This window comes from Oncorhynchus tshawytscha, linkage group LG08, assembly GCF_018296145.1.
Source record: "Oncorhynchus tshawytscha isolate Ot180627B linkage group LG08, Otsh_v2.0, whole genome shotgun sequence".
Taxonomy (NCBI): Eukaryota; Metazoa; Chordata; class Actinopteri; order Salmoniformes; family Salmonidae; genus Oncorhynchus; species Oncorhynchus tshawytscha.
The window spans coordinates 4,387,993-4,388,823 of record NC_056436.1 but is presented as its reverse complement, the minus strand read 5'-3'; positions in this window follow the sequence as shown (position 1 = coordinate 4,388,823).

Below are 831 nucleotides of genomic sequence, written 5' to 3'. Positions count from 1 at the left end.
ACACACTGCAAGTCGACCCACACACACACTGCAAGTCGACCCACACACACACTGCAGGTCGACCCACACACACACTGCAAGTCGACACCACACACACACACTGCAGGTCGACACCACACACACACACTGCAAGTCGACACCACACACACACACTGCAAGTCGACACACACACACACACACACACACTGCAGGTCGACACACACACACACACACTGCAAGTCGACACACACACACTGCAGTCGACACACACACACACACACACACTGCAAGTCGACACACACACACACACTGCAAGTCGACACACACACACACACTGCAAGTCGACACACACACACTGCAAGTCGACACACACACACTGCAGGTCGACCCACACACACACTGCAAGTCGACCCACACACACACACTGCAGGTCGACACACACACACACTGCAGGTCGACACACACACACACACTGCAGGTCGACACACACACACACACTGCAGGTCGACACACACACACACACACACACACTGCAGGTCGACACACACACACTGCAAGTCACACACACACACACACTGCAACACACAAAACACACACAGACACTGCAGGTTGATGAAAGTCGTTTTTATCTGATTTGAAACAGGTTAGCCTGGTCCCAGATCTGTTTGCTCACTTCCACACACTGCAAGTCGACACACACACACTGCAGGTCGACACACACATATTGCAAGTCCACACACACACACACACTGCAAGTCGACACAAAATGTCAGAAAATGTGACTTTTATTTTTCTCGTCTTTGAGTGTTGATTGTATTTACACAGATGGCTTTGGTTCGTTTAAAAACTGTA